Consider the following 21629-nt stretch of genomic DNA (forward strand, 5'->3'; position numbering starts at 1 on the left):
ATCTTGCATCCAAGTGTCTGCAGCGGTTGAGGAAACGTCAGCGTCTAGTGGCAGTTGGAGGAGGTACATTAGACACGGAGACATTTACCTCAAAATTGTCCTTCAAGGGGACAATTACCATAGGCCCATCCACTCTTATGGTAGAGCTTTGCGTGGACTCTGGGGCGGAGGGTAATTTTATGTCATCCGCTTTCGCTCAGCAACACGCAGTACCCCTGGTGATGCTCGCCAAGCCAATAACCATTCGAGTGGTAAACGGGTCGACACTACCTTCACAGATTACACACCAAACCATCCATTTCACTCTTTTCTGTATCTCCATCACATCAGGAGATTATTTCTCTTTTGGTCCTTCCTGAGGGAGTTGATGAGGTCCTGTTGGGGATACCCTGGCTTAGTTTTCATTCTCCTCATATAGAGTGGTCCTCAGGGAAAATTTTGGGAGTGCGTTCAGGTTGCTACAACTGAGGTACCCGCAGATCTTTCCTCTCTACCCAAGCACTACTGGCCTTATGCGGACATGTTCTCCAAAAGGGCTGCGGAGACCCTTCCGCCTCACCACCCCTATGACTGTCCTATCGATCTCTTGCCTGGTGCTGAGCCTCCCCGGGGTCGAGTCTATCCGTTATCTCTCCCGGAGATGGAGGCAATGTCTCAGTATATCCAAGAGAATCTGGCAAGAGGTTTTATTAGGAAGTCAGTGTCACCTGCAGGGGCTGGGTTCTTCTTTGTGCAGAAGAAGAGTGGAGAATTACGTCCATGCATTGACTACAGGGGTCTTAACGCCATCACTGTTAAAAACAAGTACCCACTACCCCTGATATCTGAGCTCTTTGATAGGCTACGGGGAGCAAGGGTATTTACTAAATTAGATCTGCAGGGTGCTTATAACCTGACTCGCATCTGTGAGGGGGACGAGTGGAAGACGGCTTTTAACACCAGGGATGGGCACTGTGAATATCTGGTGATGCCCTTCGGGCTCTGTAATGCCCCAGCCGTTTTCCAAGACTTTGTGAATGACATCTTCCGGGAGATGCTCACCACCTCTGTCATAGTCTATCTGGATGATATTCTCATCTACTCTCCAGATATTGACTCCCACCGGAGAGATGTTCGCAAAGTCTTCGACCTCTTATGGGCAAACTCCCTCTACGCCAAGTTGGAGAAGTGTGTGTTTGAGAAGGAGTCCTTGCCATTCATTGGTTATATCATCTCTGCCCAGGGTTTGGCTATGGATCCTGCCAAACTACAGGCTGTGATGGACTGGCAGGAACCCCATTCACTTAAAGCGGTGCAGCGCTTTATGGGGTTCATCAATTACTATCGCCAGTTCATTCCACACTTTTCAACTTTGGTAGGTCCCTTGGTTGCCCTCACCAAGAAGGGAGCAAATCCCAAATTGTGGTCGGAGGATGTCTCCAAGGCATTCCTTTCGATTAAGTCACACTTCGCTAGCGCTCCTATTCTACATCACCCCAATGTAGATAAGCCATTTATAATGGAGGTGGATGCCTCATCCGTTGGTGCTGGAGCAGTCCTTTTCCAAAAGGATGCTCAAGGTCGGAAGCATCCTTGCTTCTTCTTCTCCAAGACCTTCACACCAGCGGAGAGGAATTATTCCATCGGGGACAGGGAGTTGCTAGCAATGAAGTTGGCTTTTTCTGAGTGGAGACACCTCTTGGAGGGAGCTCGCTTTCCCTTCCAAGTATTCACCGACCACAAAAACTTGGTGTACATACAGACGGCCCAGCGGCTGAATTCTCACCAGGCCAGATGGTCCCTGTTCTTCTCCCGGTTCCATTTTACTCTCCATTTTCTCTCTGGGGAGAAGAACATTCATGCCGATGCTCTCTCCCGCTCCGTAGTGTCATCTGAGGAGGAGGATGAAGAGCCTCGGCTTATTGTCCCCTCTGAGAGCCTGAGAACTGTGGCTCCGGTTTCGCTAGAGTCCGTGCCCCCGGGCAAGACTTTCGTACCAGTGAATTTGCAACCGGAGGTTCTCTCTTGGGCTCACTCATCCAGAGTAGGTGGGCATTTTGGAACCAAGAGGACATCTGAGCTTTTGGCGAGGACGTACTGGTGGCCGCATATGGTCCGTGACGTCGGGGACTATATTCGGGCGTGTGTCTCCTGCGCCCAGAATCGATCTTCACGGCAACGGCCTGCTGGGTTACTTTACCCCATGCCGGAGGCAGACAGGCCCTGGTAGATGGTCGGGATGGACTTTGTGGTGGGTTTGCCCAAGTCTCGCGGCTGTACCATCATTTGGGTCATCAGTAGTGTTGAGCATTCCGATACCGCAAGTATCGGGTATCGGCCGATATTTGCTGTATCGGAATTCCGATACCGAGATCCGATACTTTTGTGGTATCAGGTATCGGTATCGAAACAACATTAATGTGTAAAATAAAGAATTAAAATAAAAAATATTGCTATACTCACCTCTCCGACGCAGCCTGGACCTCACCGAGGGAACGGGCAGCGTTCTTTGCTTAAAATTTGCGCTTTTCCTTCCTTCCGTGACGTCACGGCCTGTGATTGGTCGTGTGCCGCCCATGTGGCCGCGACGCGACCAATCACAGCAAGCCGTGACGTAATTTTCAGGTCCTTCTAGGCATTCAGTATTTTAAAATTACGTTCCGGCTTTGTGATTGGTCGCGTCGCGGTCACATGGGCGACGCGACCAATCACAAGCCGTGACGTCACGGGAGGCAGGACACGCGCGCATTTTAAAATGCGCGCGTGTCCTGCCTCCCGTGACGTCCCGGCTTGTGATTGGTCGCGTCGCCCATGTGGCCACGACGCAACCAATCACAGCAAGCCGTGACGTAATTTCAGGTCCTTCAGGATTTTAAAATTACGTTCCGGCTTGTGATTGGTCGCGTCGCGGTCACATGGGCGACGCGACCAATCACAAGCCGTGACGTCACGGGAGGCCAGACACGCGCGCATTTTAAAATGCGCGCGTGTCCTGCCTCCCGTGACGTCACGGCTTGTGACTGGTCGCGTCGCCCATGTGACCACGACGCGACCAATCACAAAGCCGGAACGTAATTTTAAAATACTGAATGCCTAGAAGGACCTGAAAATTACGTCACGGCTTGCTGTGATTGGTCGCGTCGCGGCCACATGGGCGGCATGCGACCAATCACAAGCTGTGACGTCACGGAAGGAAGGAAAAGCGCGCATTTTAAGCAAAGAACGCTGCCGGGTCCCTCGGTTGAGGTCCAGGCTGTGTCGGAGAGGTGAGTATAGCAATATTTTTTTATTTTAATTCTTTATTTTACACATTAATATGGTTCCCAGGGCCTGAAGGAGAGTTTCCTCTCCTTCAGACCCTGGGAACCATCAGGGATACCGTCCGATACTTGAGTCCCATTGACTTGTATTGGTATCGGGTATCGGTATCGGATTAGATCCGATACTTTGCCGGTATCGGCCGATACTTTCCGATACCGATACTTTCAAGTATCGGACGGTATCGCTCAACACTAGTCATCAGCGATCATTTCTCGAAAATGGTGCATTTGGTGCCGCTACCACGGTTACCTTCTGCACGGGCCTTGGCAGCGTTGTTCATTAAACATATTTTCCGCTTACATGGAATGCCAGATAAAGTTGTCAGTGACCGGGGTCCCCAGTTTGCGTCTCGGTTTTGGAGAGAGCTCTGCCGTTTACTCAGCATAGAGCTGAATCTCTTATCTGCATATCATCCCGAGACGAATGGGTTGGTAGAGAGAACCAATCAGACTCTGGTGACATACTTACGACATTTTGTCTCTGCTAGGCAGGATGACTGGGCATCTTTGCTACCTTGGGCGGAATTTGCCTTGAACAACGCCGTAGCCGATTCCACTGGTCAGACTCCTTTTCTCCTTAATTACGGCCAGCATCCGTGTGTCCCTGTGCCCATGCCCATGTCATCCACCAATTCTAGGGTGGCAGACTGGGCGGTGGAGGCACGTGACATCTGGGACCACACACAGGATGCCATCCGGGCCTCCAAGGAGAGATTGAGGGTCTCGGCTGAGACTCACCGGCGCCCCGCTCCGACCTTTGCTCCTGGCGACTTAGTGTTGCTCTCTGCCCGTAACATCAGGCTGCGAGTTGAGTCCACTAAGTTTGCGCCTCGCTACATTGGCCCATTCAAGGTTCTGGAACAGGTGAACCCTGTGGTCTACCGTTTGGCTATTCCTCCACGCCGTGGTATCACCGATACCTTTCACGTTTCCCTCTTAAAGCCCGTTCATTTATCCCGGTTTTCTGAGTCATCTGCCGGGATATCGGGTTCATCCATGGATGAGTTTGAGGTGAATGCTATCATGGGGTGCAAGGTGGTATGTGGCAAGAAATTTTGTCTGGTGGATTGGAAGGGTCACGGTCCTGAGGATAGAACCTGGGAGCCTGTGGAGCACATTCGGGCTCCGCTGCTCATTGCGGCTTTTGAGCATAGCAAGGCTCAAGGAGGGGGGGCCCTAGGAGGGGGGTAATGTTAGGAGTCGAGTTTCCTCTGCTGCACAGGGGGAGTCTCGATCTGTGTCTGCTGTGGTCTCCCATTCTCCATCGGCTGCAGTGGAGCCTGCTCAGCGGAGACGTCGGTCCCAGCGTCTCACTGAGTCTGGTTCAGTGCAAAGGGTTTTTGCTGCCTCTCCAGGCTCTGCTATTGTACCCTGCACTGATCTACGGCGAACAGGCTTTTCTGGGACTAAGTCCTGCTTTGCACCCACTGAGCATGCCCAGGGTAAGATCTCTCAGTGGAGATCAAGGATCACATGTTCAGGTACTGCAGCCAAATCTATTGGTCTTTCTAGGAAGTTCCTGTAGGTATGCAGGCTCTGTAGCAGTCTCCCAATGGTCCTCTTTTGGAAGGTCCTGTACGTGCTGCAGCTATTCAGGCTACGTTCACACGATCCGTTTTTTGCTGCGGATCCGTAGCGGAATTGCAGCTACGGATCCGCAGCCGTTTTCCATGCAGGGTACAGTACAATGTTACCCTATGGAAAACAAAACCCGCTGTGCCGACGATCCTTTTTTTCGCTGGAAAATCCGCGCGGATTTGCCAACGGAAAAAAGAAGTACCATGTCAATTCTTTCAGCGGATTCCGCTGCGGGTTTCCAACAGCACCAATAGGAAACTGCAGTTGGAAACCCGCAGTGGAATCCGCAGAAGAAAAAGGACACAAATCCGCCGAGAGAAGCACCGCCGTTTTCCACTGCGGATTTCCCCGAAAAAGGACCGGAAAAATCCGCAGTGAAAAACGGATCGTGTGAACGTAGCCTTAAGGCTCGCATGGCCGCACGGCCATGCGCTAGTATCTTTTAAAGTTACATGCTTTGTGCCACTGTGGTCATATGCGTGAATGTGTTCAGGGACTCAGCTGAAATAAGCCCCTAGAATGCTGGCACCTCCGGCGAGGAGATTGTGTATGAGAGTATTCAGGGACCCGTGTTATGATCCGGTGACCTTGGAGCCGCATGAGACTTTCTCAGGAGTAGGTGGAACCTGTACTGACCGCAAACCCTAAACTGTCACCGCAACTAGAAGTAGCCGTGGGGTGTACCTAACACATCCTAGACACCTCGACACAGCCGGAGGACTAAATACCCCTATAGATGGAAATGGGAATTCTATCTTGCCTCAGAGCAGAACCCCAAAGGATAGGCAGCCCCCCACAAATATTGACTGTGAGTATTAGAGCAAAGACACACGCAGGCAGAAATCAGGATTTAGCAAAAGAGGCCACGCTAGCTAAATAGGAAAGGATAGGACAGAATACCAAGCGATCAGTATTAAAACCCTAAAAATATCCACAGCAGATAATACAAAAATTCCACCATCTAACTAAAGACATGGAATGTATATCTGCATCTCCTGAGAATCCAACTTGACTGAAATATCCAAACACAGTCTAAGCTGGACAAGAAAAAACATTGAATAGTACTGAATTGTAAAGCACACAGCATGTGTGCTGCAGAAACAAAACCAGACACTTATCTTAGCTGATTTGGTAGCAGGGCAGGAGGAACCAGACAGAGATGCAAAACCTCCAAGAACAATGGACAACTGGCAAGGGCTAATGAATCCTGCACACCTAAATATCCCAGTCAGAGCTGCAATCAGCAGGGACACCTGCCCAGGATTGCAACCCAGGGACAACTGCATTACTATCAACAACCACCGGAGGGAACCCAAAAGCAGAATTCACAACAGTACCCCCCCTTGAGGAGGGGTCACCGAACCCTCACCAGAGCCCCCAGGCCGATCAGGACGAGCCAGATGAAAGGCACGGACCAAATCAGCAGCATGGACATCAGAGGCAAAAACCCAAGAATTATCCTCCTGACCATAACCCTTCCATTTGACAAGGTACTGAAGCCTCCGCCTCGAAAAGCGAGAATCCAAAATCTTCTCAACCACATACTCCAACTCCCCATCAATTAACACAGGGGCCAGAGGATCAACAGAGGGAACAACGGGCACCACATATTTCCGCAATAAAGATCTATAGAAGACATTATGGATAGCAAAGGAAGCCGGAAGGGCCAATAGAAAAGACACCGGATTAATAATCTCAGAGATCCTATAAGGACCAATAAAGTGAGGCTTAAACTTAGGGGAAGAAACCTTCATAGGAACATGACGGGAAGACAACCACACCAGATCCCCAACCCGAAGCCGGGAACCAACACACCGACGACGGTTAGCAAAATGTTGAGCCTCCTCCTGAGACAATACCAAATTGTCCACCACATGAGCCCAAATCTACTGCAACCTGTCAACCACAGAATCCACACCAGGACAGTCAGAAGGCTCAACATGCCCCGAAGAAAAACGAGGATGAAAACCAAAATTACAAAAGAAGGGCGAAACCAAGGTAGCCGAACTAGCCCGATTATTAAGGGCAAACTCGGCCAATGGCAAGAAAGCCACCCAATCATCCTGATCAGGAGACACAAAGCATCTCAGATAAGTTTCTAAAGTCTGATTAGTTCACTCGGTCTGGCCATTTGTCTGAGGATGGAATGCGGAAGAAAAAGACAAATCAATGCCCAGCTTAGCACAAAAGGCCCACCAAAACCGAGAAACAAACTGGGAACCTCTGTCGGACACAATATTCTCCGGAATACCATGCAAACAAACCACATGCTGAAAAAACAAGGGAACCAAATCAGAAGAGGAAGGCAATTTAGGCAAAGGCACCAAATGGACCATCTTAGAGAACCGGTCACAAACAACCCAGATGACAGACATCTTCTGGGAAACCGGAAGATCAGAAATAAAATCCATAGAAATATGCGTCCAGGGCCTCTCAGGGACTGGCAAAGGCAAAAGCAACCCACTAGCACGGGAACAACAAGGCTTGGCCTGCGCACAAGTCCCACAGGACTGCACAAAAGAATGCATATCACGTGACAAAGAAGGCCACCAAAAGGACCTACCAACCAAATCTCTGGTACCAAAAATAACAGGATGGCCAGCCAACACAGAACAATGAACCTCAGAAATCACTCTACTAGTCCATCTATCAGGAACAAACAGTTTCCCCACTGGACTGCGGTCAGGTTTGTCAGCCTGAAATTCCTGAAGAACCCGTCGTAAATCAGGGGAAATGGCAGAAAGGACCACCCCTTCTTTCAGAATGCCGACCGGCTCAAGGACCTCAGGAGAATCAGGCAAAAAACTCCTAGAGAGGGCATCAGCCTTAATATTATTAGAACCCGGAAGATACGAGACCACAAAATCAAAACGGGAAAAAAAAAAGGACCATCGAGCCTGTCTAGGATTCAGCTGCCTGGCAGACTCGAGGTAAATCAGATTTTTATGATCGGTCAAGACCACAATACGGTGCTTAGCTCCCTCGAGCCAATGTCGCCACTCCTCAAAGGCACACTTCATAGCCAACAACTCCCGATTGCCGACATCATAATTGCGTTCAGCGGGCGAAAACTTACGGGAAAAGAAGGCACACGGTTTCATCAAGGAACCAACAGGATCCCTCTGAGACAAAACGGCCCCTGCCCCAATCTCAGAAGCGTCAACCTCAACCTGAAACGGAAGAGAAACATCCGGTTGACTGTTGTGAATTTGGATTCTGGGCTCCCCCGGTGGCTACTGGTGGAATTGAAGTGGTGTCTTCATCTTCTCTGTTCACCTGTTCCCATCAATACATGTGGGAGTCGCTATATAACCTTGCTGCTTTGTTAGTTGCTTGCCGGTCAACAATGTTATCAGAAGCCTCTCTGTGCTTGTTCCTGCTCCTAGACAACTACTAGATAAGTTGGACTCTTGTCCATGTTTGTTTTTGCATTTTTGTTCCAGTTCACAGCTGTAGTTTCGTTACTGTGTCTGGAAAGCTCTTGTGAACAGGAATTGCCACTCTGGTGTTATGAGTTAATGCCAGAGTTTTAAAGTAATTTCTGGATGGTGTTTTGATAGGGTTTTTAGCTGACCATGAAAGTGCCCTTTCTGTCTTCTGCTATGTAGTAAGTGGACCTCAAATTTGCTAAACCTATTTTCATACTACGTTTTGTTATTTCATCTTAATTCACCGCCAATACATGTGGGGGGCCTCTGTCTCCTTTCGGGGTATTTCTCTAGAGGTGAGCTAGGACTTATTTTCCTCTGCTAGCATTATTTAGTCCTCCGGCTGGTGCTGGGCATCTAGAATCAACGTAGGCATGCTACCCGGCCACTGCTAGTTGTGTGTTAGGTTTAGTTCATGGTCAGCTCAGTTCCCATCTTCCAAGAGCTAGTTCCTATATATGCTGATGCTATGATCTCTTGCCATTGAGACCATGATAGTTTGACCGGCCCACAAAGTGTTAATTGTTTGGGCTGAAGCAGGAGATAGAGAAGTGTTTAACGGAAATTTTTTTTTTTTTTTTTTTTTTTCCCTTCAGAGTTTTGCTGTCTAGCCCTTAATTGCTGTCTAGCTGCTTCTTACCTCCTCTTAACCCTTGAATGGCTCTGTGTCCACCTGTTTGTAATGGATCTTCAGAGTGTAACTGCAGGTTTGAATAATCTCGCCACGAAGGTACAAAATTTGCAAGATTTTGTTTGTCATGCACCTGTATCTGAGCCGAGAATTCCTTTGCCGGAATTTTTCTCGGGGAATAGATCTGGGTTTCAGAATTTTCGAAATAATTGCAAATTATTTTTGTCCCTGAAATCTCGCTCTGCCGGAGACCCTGCACAGCAGGTCAGGATTGTGATTTCCTTGCTCCGGGGCGACCCTCAAGACTGGGCTTTTTCATTGACACCAGGGGATCCTGCGTTGCTCAATGTGGATGCGTTTTTTCTGGCCTTGGGGTTGCTTTATGACGAACCTCATTTGGAGCTTCAGGCAGAAAAAACTTTGATGTCCCTATCTCAGGGGCAAGATGAAGCGGAAATTTACTGCCAAAGATTCCGTAAATGGTCTGTGCTTACTCAGTGGAATGAGTGCGCCCTGGCGGCGACTTTCAGAGAGGGTCTCTCTGATGCCATTAAGGATGTTATGGTGGGGTTCCCTGTGCCTGCGGGTCTGAATGAGTCCATGACAATGGCTATTCAGATCGATAGGCGTTTGCGGGAGCGCAAACCAGTGCACCATCTGGCGGTGTCCACTGAGAAGTCGCCAGAGAGTATGCAGTGTGATAGAATTCTGTCCCGAAGCGAGCGGCAGAATTTTAGACGGAAAAATGGGTTGTGTTTCTATTGTGGTGATTCTACTCATGTTATATCAGCATGCTCTAAACGCACTAAAAAGCTTGGTAAATCTGTTTCCATTTGCACCTCACCGTCTAAGTTTATTCTATCTGTGACCCTGATTTGCTCTTTGTCATCTATTGGCGCCGCTTTGAGTCTTATGGATTGGTCCTTTGCCAAACGCTGTGGGTATGATTTAGAGCCTTTGGAGACTCCTATTCCTCTGAAGGGGATTGACTCCACCCCATTGGCTAATAATAAACCACAATACTGGACACAAGTAACTATGCGTATTAATCCGGATCACCAGGAGATTATTCGCTTTCTGGTGCTGTATAATCTACATGATGATTTGGTGCTAGGATTGCCTTGGCTGCAATCTCACAACCCAGTCCTCGACTGGAGAGCTATGTCTGTGTTGAGCTGGGGATGTAAGGGGGCTCATGGGGATGTACCTGTGGTTTCCATTTCATCATCTATTCCCTCTGAAATTCCTGAGTTCCTGTCTGACTATCGTGACGTCTTTGAAGAATCCAAGCTTGGTTCGTTACCTCCGCACCGAGAGTGCGATTGTGCCATAGATTTAATCCCGGGTAGTAAATACCCAAAGGGTCGTTTATTTAATCTGTCTGTGCCTGAACATGCTGCTATGCGAGAATATATAAAGGAGTCCTTGGAAAAGGGACATATTCGTCCATCGTCATCTCCCTTAGGAGCCGGTTTTTTCTTTGTGTCAAAAAAAGACGGCTCTTTGAGACCATGTATTGATTATCGGCTTTTGAATAAAATCACTGTTAAATATCAATACCCATTGCCACTGCTGACTGATTTGTTTGCTTGCATAAAGGGGGCCAAGTGGTTCTCTAAGATTGACCTTCGTGGGGCGTATAATTTGGTGCGAATCAGGCAGGGGGATGAGTGGAAAACCGCATTTAATACGCCCGAGGGCCACTTTGAGTATTTAGTGATGCCTTTTGGTCTTTCAAATGCTCCGTCAGTTTTCCAGTCCTTTATGCATGATATTTTTCGCGATTATTTGGATAAATTTATGATTGTGTATCTGGATGATATTCTGATTTTTTCGGATGACTGGGACTCTCATGTCCAGCAAGTCAGGAGGGTTTTTCAGGTTTTGCGGTCTAATTCTTTGTGTGTGAAGGGTTCTAAGTGTGTTTTTGGGGTACAGAGGATTTCCTTTTTGGGATATATTTTTTCCCCCTCTTCCATTGAAATGGATCCTGTCAAGGTTCAAGCTATTTGTGATTGGACGCAGCCCTCTTCTCTTAAGAGTCTTCAGAAATTTTTGGGCTTTGCTAACTTTTATCGTCGATTTATTGCTGGTTTTTCGGATATTGCTAAGCCATTGACCGATTTGACTAAGAAGGGTGCTGATGTTGCTGATTGGTCCCCTGATGCTGTGGAGGCCTTTCGGGAGCTTAAGCGCCGTTTTTCCTCTGCCCCTGTGTTGCGTCAGCCTGATGTTGCTCTACCTTTTCAGGTTGAGGTCGACGCTTCTGAGATCGGAGCTGGGGCAGTGTTGTCGCAGAAAAGTTCTGACTGCTCCGTGATGAGGCCTTGTGCCTTCTTTTCCCGTAAATTTTCGCCCGCTGAGCGGAATTATGATGTTGGGAATCGGGAGCTTTTGGCCATGAAGTGGGCTTTTGAGGAGTGGCGCCATTGGCTTGAGGGGGCCAGACATCAGGTGGTGGTATTGACGGACCACAAAAATTTGATTTATCTTGAGACCGCCAGGCGCCTGAATCCTAGACAGGCGCGCTGGTCATTATTTTTCTCTCGGTTTAATTTTGTGGTGTCATACCTACCGGGTTCTAAGAATGTTAAGGCGGATGCCCTTTCTAGGAGTTTTGAGCCTGACTCGCCTGGTAACTCTGAGCCCACAGGTATCCTTAAGGATGGAGTGGTATTGTCAGCCGTTTCTCCAGACCTGCGGCGGGCCTTGCAGGAGTTTCAGGCGGATAGACCTGATCGTTGCCCACCTGATAAACTGTTTGTTCCTGATGATTGGACCAGTAGAGTAATCTCTGAGGTTCATTCTTCTGCGTTGGCAGGTCATCCTGGCATTTATGGTACCAGGGATTTGGTGGCAAGGTCCTTCTGGTGGCCTTCCCTGTCACGAGATGTGCGAGGCTTTGTGCAGTCTTGTGACGTTTGTGCTCGGGCCAAGCCTTGTTGTTCTCGGGCTAGTGGATTATTGTTGCCCTTGCCTATTCCTAAGAGGCCTTGGACGCACATCTCGATGGATTTTATTTCAGATCTGCCTGTTTCTCAGAAGATGTCTGTCATCTGGGTGGTGTGTGACCGTTTCTCTAAGATGGTCCATTTGGTTCCTCTGCCCAAGTTGCCTTCTTCTTCCGAGTTGGTTCCTCTGTTTTTTCAAAATGTTGTTCGTTTGCATGGTATTCCTGAGAATATCGTTTCTGACAGAGGGACTCAATTCGTGTCTAGATTTTGGCGGGCATTCTGTGCTAGGATGGGCATAGATTTATCTTTTTCGTCCGCTTTCCATCCTCAGACGAATGGCCAGACCGAGCGGATTAATCAGACCCTGGAGACATATCTGAGGTGTTTTGTGTCTGCTGACCAGGATGATTGGGTTGCTTTTTTGCCATTGGCGGAGTTCGCTCTCAATAATCGGGCCAGCTCTGCCACTTTGGTGTCCCCGTTTTTCTGTAATTCGGGGTTTCATCCTCGATTTTCCTCTGGTCAGGTGGAATCTTCGGATTGTCCTGGAGTGGATGCTGTGGTGGAGAGATTGCATCAGATCTGGGGGCAGGTGGTGGACAATTTGAGGTTGTCCCAGGAGAAGACTCAGCTTTTTGCCAACCGCCACCGTCGTGTTGGTCCTCGGCTTTGTGTTGGGGATTTGGTGTGGTTGTCTTCTCGTTTTGTCCCTATGAGGGTCTCTTCTCCTAAGTTTAAGCCTCGGTTCATCGGCCCGTATAAGATATTGGAGATTCTTAACCCTGTTTCCTTCCGTTTGGACCTCCCTGCATCCTTTTCTATTCATAACGTTTTTCATCGGTCATTATTGCGCAGGTATGAGGTACCGGTTGTGCCTTCCGTTGAGCCTCCTGCTCCGGTGTTGGTTGAGGGTGAGTTGGAGTACGTTGTGGAGAAAATCTTAGACTCTCGTGTTTCCAGACGGAGACTCCAGTATCTGGTCAAGTGGAAGGGATACGGCCAGGAGGATAATTCTTGGGTGAATGCATCTGATGTTCATGCCTCTGATCTGGTTCGTGCCTTTCATAGGGCCCATCCTGATCGCCCTGGTGGTTCTGGTGAGGGTTCGGTGCCCCCTCCTTGAGGGGGGGGTACTGTTGTGAAATTGGATTTTGGGCTCCCCCGGTGGCTACTGGTGGAATTGAACTGGTGTCTTCATCTTCTCTGTTCACCTGTTCCCATCAATACATGTGGGAGTCGCTATATAACCTTGCTGCTTTGTTAGTTGCTTGCCGGTCAACAATGTTATCAGAAGCCTCTCTGTGCTTGTTCCTGCTCCTAGACAACTACTAGATAAGTTGGACTCTTGTCCATGTTTGTTTTTGCATTTTTGTTCCAGTTCACAGCTGTAGTTTCGTTACTGTGTCTGGAAAGCTCTTGTGAACAGGAATTGCCACTCTGGTGTTATGAGTTAATGCCAGAGTTTTAAAGTAATTTCTGGATGGTGTTTTGATAGGGTTTTTAGCTGACCATGAAAGTGCCCTTTCTGTCTTCTGCTATGTAGTAAGTGGACCTCAAATTTGCTAAACCTATTTTCATACTACGTTTTGTTATTTCATCTTAATTCACCGCCAATACATGTGGGGGGCCTCTGTCTCCTTTCGGGGTATTTCTCTAGAGGTGAGCTAGGACTTATTTTCCTCTGCTAGCATTATTTAGTCCTCCGGCTGGTGCTGGGCATCTAGAATCAACGTAGGCATGCTACCCGGCCACTGCTAGTTGTGTGTTAGGTTTAGTTCATGGTCAGCTCAGTTCCCATCTTCCAAGAGCTAGTTCCTATATATGCTGATGCTATGATCTCTTGCCATTGAGACCATGACAGTTGACGCAACACCGGGGCAGAAGTAAATCGGCGTTTAAGCTCCTGAAAGGCCGAGACAGCCGCAGAGGACCAATTCGTCACATCAGCGCCTTTCTTCGTCAAATCGGTCAAGGGTTTAACCACACTGGAGAAGTTAGCAATGAAACAGCGATAAAAATTAGCAAAGCCCAAAAATTTCTGAAGGCTCTTCACAGATGTGGGTTGAATCCAATCATGAATGGCCTGAACCTTAACCGGATCCATCTCTATAGATGAGGGAGAAAAAATGAAGCCCAAAAAAGAAACCTTCTGCACTCCAAAGAGACACTTAGACCCCTTCACAAACAAAGCATTATCACGAAGGATCTGAAATACCATCCTGACCTGTTTCACATGAGACTCCCAATCATCGGAAAAAATTAAAATGTCATCCAAATATACAATCATGAATTTATCAAGATAAGTCCGGAAGATATCGTGCATGAAGGACTGAAAAACAGATGGAGCATTAGAGAGCCCGAATGGCATCACAAGGTATTCAAAATGGCCTTCGGGCGTATTAAACGCAGTTTTCCATTCATCACCCTGCTTAATACGAACAAGATTATATGCCCCCCGATGGTCAATCTTAGTAAACCAACTAGCCCCCTTAATCCTAGCAAACAAATCGGAAAGCAGAGGTAAAGGGTATTGAAACTTGACCGTGATCTTATTCAAGAGGCGATAATCAATACAGGGTCTCAAGGAGCCATCCTTCTTAGCAACAAAGAAAAAACCTGCTCCCAACGGTGAAGAAGATGGCCGAATATGTCCTTTCTCCAAAGACTCCTTAACATAACTCTGCATGGTGGTATGTTCAGGCACAGACAGGTTGAAAAGTCGGCCCTTAGGAAACTTACAGCCTGGAATCAAGTCAATCGCACAATCACAGTCCCTGTGCGGTGGAAGGGAACTGGACTTGGGCTCATCGAATACATCCTGAAAATCAGACAAAAACTCTGGAATTTCAGAAGTGGAAGAAGAGGAGATTGACATCAAAGAAACGTCATTATGAACCCCCTGACATCCCCAACTAGTCACAGACATAGACTTCCAATCCAACACAGGATTATGTGCCTGCAACCACAGAAAACCCAGCATGACAGCATCATGTAAATTATGCAACACCAGAAATCGACAATCTTCCTGATGGGCTGGCGCCATGCACATGGTCACCTGTGTCCAGAACTGGGGCTTATTTTTAGCCAAAGGTGTAGCATCAATGCCCCTTAAAGGAATAGGGTTCTGCAAAGACTGCAAGGGAAAACCACAAAGCCTGGCAAACTCAAAGTCCATTAAGTTCAAGGCGGCGCCTGAATACACAAACGCCATGACAGAAAATGATGACAATGAGCAGATCAAGGACACAGATAATAAAAAATTAGGTTGTACAGTACTGATGGTAAATTAACTAACGATCCATTTTGTACGCTTAGGGCAGACTGAAATGACATGAGAAGCATCGCCACAATAAAAACACAACCTATTCTGACGTCTGAATCCCCGTTGTTCCGTTCTAGACAGAATCCTATCACACTGCATTGACTCAGGCATCTGCTCTGAGGACAACGCTACAGCGCGCACAGTTCTGCGCTCCCGCAAACGCCGATCAATCTGAATGGCCAGAGACATAGAATCACTCAGACCGAAAGGCGTGGGAAACCCCACCATAACATCTTTAACGGATTCAGAAAAACCATTTCTGAAAATTGCCGCCAAAGCATCATCATTCCATTTAGTCAACACAGACCATTTTCTAAATTTCTGACAATACAATTCTGCCGCTTCTTGACCCTGAAACAGGACCAACAAGGTCTTCTCCGCTTGATCCACAGAATTTGGTTCATCATATAATAATCCTAAAGCCTGAAAAAAGGCATCTACATTAAGCAAGGCCGGATTCCCAGATTCCAGGGAAAATGCCCAATCCTGAGGATCGCCACGCAGCAGGGAGATGACAATTTTAACCTGCTAAATGGAATCACCAGAGGATTGAGGTCTCAGAGCAAAAAACAGTTTACAGTTGTTTTTAAAACTCAAAAATTTGGACCTGTCCCCAAAAAACAAATCAGGAGTAGGAATCTTAGGCTCTAAAACTGGAGTCTGAACAATATAATCAGAAATACCCTGTACCCTAGCAGCAAGCTGGTCTACACGAAAAGCCAATCCCTGAACAACCATGCTAGCACAAGGCTCCTCAGCCACCCAGAGAAAAAGAGGAAAGAAAAGACCAAGCAGGCTACAGAAAAAAAAATGGCTCTTTCTTCCCTTCTTCTGAGATGCATTTAACTCATTGTTGGCCAGTTGTACTGTTATGACTCGGTGACCTTGGAGCCGCATGAGACTTTCTCAGGAGTAGGTGGAACCTGTACTGACCGCAAACCCTAAACTGTCACCGCAACTAGAAGTAGCCGTGGGGTGTACCTAACACATCCTAGACACCTCGACACAGCCGGAGGACTAAATACCCCTATAGATGGAAATGGGAATTCTATCTTGCCTCAGAGCAGAACCCCAAAGGATAGGCAGCCTCCCACAAATATTGACTTTGAGTATTAGAGCAAAGACACACGCAGGCAGAAATCAGGATTTAGCAAAAGAGGCCACGCTAGCTAAATAGGAAAGGATAGGACAGAATACTAAGCGGTCAGTATTAAAACCCTAAAAATATCCACAGCAGATAATACAAAAATTCCACCATCTAACTAAAGACATGGAATGTATATCTGCATCTCCTGAGAATCCAACTTGACTGAAATATCCAAACACAGTCTAAGGCTAGTTTCACACTAGCGTTAACTGCAATACGTCGCAAATGCGTCGTTTTTGCGAAACGCCGCATCCAGCAAAAGTTTTTGCTGGATACGTTGTTTCGTCATAGAGTAACATTAGCGACGCATTTGCGACGCATTTGCGACGCATTTCCAAACGGTGAATGCGTTTGGCGGCGTTTGGGCGTATGGTAGCGGTCCGTCGGGAGAAAAAAACGTTACATGTAACGTTTTTTGCTCCCGACGGTCCGCTTTTTCCGACCGCGCATGCGCAGTCGGAACTCCGCCCCCACCTCCCCGCACTTCCCCGCACATCACAATGGGGCAGCGGATGCGTGGGAAATATGCATCCGCTGCCCCCGTTGTGCGGCGGAGAACACACTAGCGTCGGGAACGTCGGCCCGACGCGCAGCGACGGGTTGTTCCCGACGCTAGTGTGAAAGTAGCCTAAGCTGGACAAGAAAAAACATTGAATAGTACTGAATTGTAAAGCACACAGCATGTGTGCTGCAGAAACAAAACCAGACACTTATCTTAGCTGATTTGGTAGCAGGGCAGGAGGAACCAGACAGAGATGCAAAACCTCCAAGAACAATGGACAACTGGCAAGGGCTAATGAATCCTGCACACCTAAATATCCCAGTCAGAGCTGCAATCAGCAGGGACACCTGCCCAGGATTGCAACCCAGGGACAACTGCATTACTATCAACAACCACCGGAGGGAACCCAAGAGCAGAATTCACAACAGACCCAGCTGAAATAAGCCCCTAGAATGCAGGCACCTCCGCCGAGGAGTGTTGTGTGCATGCATGGCCACTGACTGTTCTCTTCTGGGTAGTTAGCCTGTGTCTCTGTGAGAGTTAACAGGTCACAGAGCTTTGCTTTCTCGGCCGCTCTGTGAAGCTAACAGAGCTGGTTAATACCGCCATATTGTGCCGCCATTCACTTAGTGGCAGGATATTTCCTGCACGGTGGATCCCGGGTTGCGAACACACGAATCACATCAATAAATATATTCGGTGCGTTCCGTAAACCCTAACACCTGGTTCCCACCATGAAGCATGGAGGAGGAAGTGTGATGGTGTGGGGATACTGTTGGGGATTTATTCAAAATTGAAGGCATGCTGAACCAGTATGGCTACTACAGAATCTTGCAGCGGCATGCTATTCCATCCGGTTTTTGTTTAGTTGGACCATCATTTATTTTTCAACAGGATAATGACCCCAAACACACCTCCAGGCTGTGTAAGAGCTATTTGACCAAGAAGGAGAGTGATGGGGTGCTATGCCAGATGACCTGGCCTCCACAGTCACCAGACCTGAACCCAATCAAGATGGTTTGGGGTGAGCTGGACCGTAGAGCAAAGGCAAAAGGGCCAACAAGAGTTAAGCATCTCTGGGAACTCCTTCATGATTGTTGGAAGACTATTCATGATGACTACCTCTTGAAGCTCATCAAGAGAATGCCAAAAGTGTGCAAAGCAGTTATCAAAGCAAAAGGTGGTTATTTTGAAGAACCTAGAATATAAGACATATTTTCAGTTGTTTCACACTTTTTTGTTAAGTATATAATTCCACATGTGTTAATACATAGTTTTGATGCCTTCGGTGTGAATGTACGATTTTCATAGTCATGAAAATACAGAAAAATCTTTAAATGAGAAGGTGTGTCCAAATTTTTAGTCTGTACTGTATTTCATGAGTTTTTTTTTTTTTAATTCTGTGGAAGCATGGTTGAAAAGCAATGTCTGACTTTCATTTGCTCATTTTCATGAATGTTTTATTTATTATTACTTTTGTCAGATTTAAGTTATTTCTATGACCATTGTGGGTAATTCTGTCATTAAACAAGGGGTACCAACAATTTTGACCACGTGTGTATATAAATGTTTTGTTCCATCTATAGAATTTGACCTATTAAACTTAATATGAATGTACATGACAGTGTTGTAAACACTCGATGTTCGGGCCCTCATTTAAGTGAATGGGGTCCAGGTTTGGGTTCGATTACTGTTCTGGTACCAGAACCGAGCTTTATTTAACTGTTCAGCCAAACCCGCCGGGCTCTTACATCCAGGGGTTCACCCAACACTATTTTTCAGCATTGAAGACACAAACAATCCTGACCAAATTCGCAACTTCTTTTGTTAAAATGTAGCCTCCAGTCTTGCAAGGAACCTGTAATATTCTTAACTATTGATTGAAAGCATTCATTATTGTATCTCTCTCCAGCATTTCAGCAAACAATCTGGCTTTTATTGGAACCAAATATTTCAATTTTTGACTCATCCGTCCAGAGCACCTAATGTCATTTTGTAGATGGGTCCCACTGGTTGCTGTCAGTTCTGAGCTGATGGCACTACTGGACATCTTCCAATTTCAAAGGGAAGTAAGATGTGGCTTTTAATTACTGCACTAATTTTCTTGGCCAACCATCGTGCCAACGGGACTCACTGTTGCCCATTCCTTTGAGCTTGTTCAAGAACTTGAACAGAACCAGTTTGCTTTGAAATCTTAGCCTATGAGTGACCTTTCTTATGCTGTACAACTACCCTTTATACAGTTATATGAAAAAGTTTGGGCACCCCTATTAATCTTAAGCCTAATGTTTTATAAAAATTGGGTTTTTTGCAACAGCTATTTCAGTTTCATATATCTAATAACTGTTGGACACAGTAATGTTTCTGCCTTGAAATGAGGTTTATTGAACTAACAGAAAATGTGCAATCTGCATGCAAACAAAATTTGACAGGTGCATAAGTATGGGCACCCTTATCATTTTCTTGTTTTAAATACTCCTACCTACTTTTTACTGACTTACTAAAGCACTTTTTTTGGTTTTGCAACCTCATTGAGCTTTGAACTTCATAGCCAGGTGTATGCAATCATGAGAAAAGCTACTTAAAGTGGCCACTTGCAAGTTTTTCTCCTGTTTAACTGTATTTTTGCTATGCTCAGTCTTGCTATAGTGCATGACATGCAACATGAAATTGTCTTCCATAACCTCACCATTGTAACAGAATTTTGGCTTCTCCTCACATAGTTTAAAGAGAATCTGTCAGCATAATGCTACAGCCTAAATTATTTATATGCATATGCAGCTTGTCATCCATTTTCCCCTAACCAGATAGTTGGAAGTCTTTTGGACATTAAAAAGCCTTGTTTGCCATATAAAGTTCAAAACATGTTCATTTCAATCCAAGGGGAATTCACAGTTATTTTATTTTTACTTAATTTTGGAGGGAAATTAGGTGAATATGAATTTCAAAAGATCCTTTCATCTCCACATGAAATAGATAATTTAGAACGTTTGCTATTCCAATGTCAACTCACTTAGGCTAACAGACAGTTTTAGCATAGAACATTCTGCTTAGCATGTCCCAAAGGATTTGTCTGGCTTTTATGGTACAGATCCTAGGTTGAATCCACAAACTATCAGCTGGTCAATTGAGTTGAGAGAAGAGGTGCCAGCATTGCAAGGCAGAACAAGAGAGACAAAGACGATTACAAAATCCAAGCCAAAGGTGTAATAAGGGACAACCAGGCTCAGTTCCAGATTATCAGGCAGATACACAATGCAAGAGAGTAAAGACACACAGTCAAAAATTCAATCCAAGGGTTAACTGGTAGAGTAAAATAAAATGGAATCAAACTACAAAGGGTCAATTCAATATTAGCACACAAAAAGCTGTATGCAATGCAATAACTGGCAAAGAACAGTATTAGAATTAGAATTTTAAAAGGGAGTATTCCATATAAATGACAAAATCCACCCTATCATTGGTCAGATGACCGAACCTAGCAGGCTTCCCCATAATGCTGTACGGTTATAACATCACAAAGTGTAGCACAGCCAATTATGAGGGACTATAATAGCCTACATAAAGTCCAAGGTAGGGAATGCAGCAGGACTTTTATTGACATATTGGCCAGCAGGACCATTATTGGCATGTCGCACACCTTTATTATTCTTGGCTGGGCAATGGTAGGGGTTCATGCCACCCAACAGAAGGAGGTTACTCCTTATAATAGTGAAGTCAAAAGCAAAGCATTTTGATCACCATCCAGCACTGACATCACCATGGAAATTTCCACTCCTAACACAGGAATGGAGCAGGGCACACAAAGATGGAAGCAGTCTAAGTGGTAGAAGGAAAAGGTAAGTCTCAAAGTCTGTTATAACTTGCAATGTTGTTTGTGCCAAATGACAGCCATGTTCAGCATCAACAGAAGCCTAGCCCCTATCACTGACTAAGGCACAGATTGATCAGTAATTGGTCTCCAGCTATCAAGACAATTTTATCATACAGATTGCAACATTTGTGCTAAAACTGTAAATGTCTTTTCAGCAAATATATTTTGAATATTATAAATATCTAATTTAACTATCTCAATGTAGCTGTGTATTATAATTATTAACAAATACTATATGTCAGTGAATATACTGTATATCATGCTAGGCAAAGCCAAAACAAAATCTGTTTCTTTTCCACCAAATCACAGCCTTCTAGAATAATAGATTTTCAGCACAATAGAGATACTGAATTCTAAACATAAGATATTGCGTAATCAACACAACAAAACTAATAAAATTCTTTTCATGCAGTGGGTAAACATCTGCAGCCAACTGTGTCAAAGGTAAAAGCTAAGGACAAAACCCAGCAAGAGCTCGTAGCTGTAAACCCCTAATCATTCATCAGTCACTGCTAGCCAGCAGTTGGCTTCCATGGATTTAAATATAGATTCTTAAATGACTTTAATTGCAAAGTCTTATGTGCTGAAATGAGAAACTGAAGTTAAATATCTGGAAGCATAAGTTTGAGGAACAAACTTTTCACAGCTCAAAAACTGGCAGCTTTTCTTCTAAATTTCTTACTCAGTTATTATTTTTAGAAATAAAAAGTCATGATTACTCCAAATACTGGAAAATTAAAGGTCCCCAATAATCAAGTCTATAATTATTCATGCCAGTGTCAAGGAACAGTACACTAGCGTAAGATGTACAAAATTCATTAAGAGGCTTGTAACTCTTAATGAATGCGGCGCATCTTACTGCTGTTGTGTGCCACCATAAGACATGTACTCTAG

The sequence above is a fragment of the Ranitomeya variabilis genome, chromosome 1, assembly GCF_051348905.1.
Source record: "Ranitomeya variabilis isolate aRanVar5 chromosome 1, aRanVar5.hap1, whole genome shotgun sequence".
Classification (NCBI taxonomy): domain Eukaryota; kingdom Metazoa; phylum Chordata; class Amphibia; order Anura; family Dendrobatidae; genus Ranitomeya; species Ranitomeya variabilis.